The sequence below is a fragment of the Myxine glutinosa genome, chromosome 4 (genome assembly GCF_964187855.1).
Source record: "Myxine glutinosa chromosome 4, kmMyxGlut1.1, whole genome shotgun sequence".
Classification (NCBI taxonomy): Eukaryota; Metazoa; Chordata; class Myxini; order Myxiniformes; family Myxinidae; genus Myxine; species Myxine glutinosa.
In genome coordinates this window covers 172,998,945-173,000,926 of record NC_136264.1, presented here as the reverse complement: position 1 = coordinate 173,000,926, position 1,982 = coordinate 172,998,945, and the positions used below count along the sequence as shown (strand labels likewise).

The window sequence follows — 1,982 nt, the reverse complement described above, 5'->3', positions numbered from 1 at the left end:
TGCCTCAACTGAATAACCGTTCGCATTTATCAACACGTCATCTCGCCGTATCTTCCTGAGCCGATCAGACGACATCGTGACCTGACCCAACTCTGCGTGAAATGGACTTTAACTTTAGATCGGGTCATTTCTCCGTTTCGTGACATCTTGACAACGTGGACCAATCGAAACGCCCACCAACTCAACTAAAATAACAAGGCACTGTACACAATATAAATAATTAATTGACTTTTTTTTTTTTTAATAATGAATATTTCATATCAGCGGATCGACATTTATGATTCATTATGTACGAATGAAATTATCAACACGAAACCAACACCCGCCATACGATTGACGTTTAATACGACACTTGAAACATGATACAGTGTTTATGACCTGCGATTTCAGAAGCATCTATTTATTACGTACATTATAAATAAGGTGGAGGTGATTTAACAAACTCGAGTAATCACATGTACAACACCATCTACCGTATAATTGAATGAATGGTCTTCATTACATCATGTTGTGCGTGGTCACTAACTCCGGTAATAAAAATAAGGGACACTCATGGATGACTCAGGATGGGACCGACGGAGCCCTCGTGCGGTCTGAACGGGCATTGCTCCAAACTGGGTGAAGCCACTGAAAGTAAGCCAGGTGTTGGCTTACCGGTGGCTTACGATATTAGGGTCTTGAGTTGGAGCACCTGTCATGGCATATTTTTACATATCTAAATAATATACTATAAAGTATTTCAAGAAGCTGTGGTCAATAATAACATGTAATCAAATCCATTGCAGAAGTATTCTTTGTCATGGTAATTGACGTCATCACCGAAATAACCAATGTGCCAGATGTCGTCATCACCGATGTGCCAGAGCCCCAATAGGCTGAAAGACCTAAGATCCAATCACAATGATTAGCCACGAGATATCGAAATTTGAACAAATTATTTACTTTCCGTAAATTTAGTCGGTTTATCAAACAGGTTGTGGTCAAAAGGCAAGTTAAGCCCTCAAGGAGCAAGGGCAGGAAAAAGGTCTCCTGTACGACTTTTGTGATTTAAGTTAAAAACCATTACATGGACTGAAAACAACGAATATATACATTTAAGAACTCTTGAAGGAAAATTATTTAATTATTTTGGTATTGATTTTAATGACAACAAACATACATTTTCAAACGATGTCTGTGATCACAAAGCGATCGCCGAAGGTAAGCCTTACCTGGTGCACGAGATCAAATGATGGCCAAATCCTTTTCGGAGCGCGATACGACCTTGACCTTCAATTTTTACAGATAAAGTGTCAATTTAGGAAATGCGTCCCAATCTACAATCCAAACATCATGAAAATCGGAGGAAAATTATTCAAGATATGATGAAAAAGGTGCTGTTTGAAAACCAGGTGATAATCCGTAAAAAGTAGGTCAAGGACACAGAATAAATATCAGGTGCACAACTTCAGTGCTGGTACCCTATTACGATGTAAAAACATCTTAGAAGTAGAAGGGCAAGGGTTTTTTGAGATTCCGCATTGGAAAAATTGAGCGATGACAAAAATGCCTTATTTTTTAAACCGCCAATTGACCTTGACCTTTAACCCAGAGGGCTATGCCGTAAATTAAATGTGGCTTCATATGTGCGATCGAGAGAGGACACTTTCGTTCTGATGGACAAACCGCAGTGGAGGTTTGGTGAAAAATATTAAATTGTCGATGTAACTGGGTCATGACCTTGAAGGAGCTGGGGCTCCCACGTCGATCGGAAGAATGGACGCGACAAAAAGCTGGAATTCATCCGAGTTGCTTTCATCAAACCAAACACTCAGGCACTCTGAAAAGCCCGTTTATCGGGCAGCAATATATATACATATTATCCTGGAGCGTTTGCCCAGGAAAAGCGAGAGGGGGCGTGGCCCAGCGTCCTGGCTGCGGCCTGGCAAGTTGAGGGCGAGCCTGCCCGGGCGTCCTGGACGAGCCCGGCATGGTGATCGCTC

At 41.5% G+C, this 1,982-nt stretch overlaps 1 protein-coding gene across 1 annotated transcript in view; it reads right to left on the bottom strand.

Annotated features, from left to right (window-relative positions):
* LOC137425496 (protein diaphanous homolog 2) overlaps positions 1-102 on the bottom strand; it is a 525,447-nt gene extending 525,345 nt beyond the window's left edge. The window contains exon 1 of the mRNA XM_068113997.2: positions 1-102. This exon is cut by the window's left edge and continues 227 nt beyond it. The gene's annotated coding sequence lies outside the window, so the exon portion shown is untranslated.
* Positions 103-1,982: the final 1,880 nt, after the last annotated feature.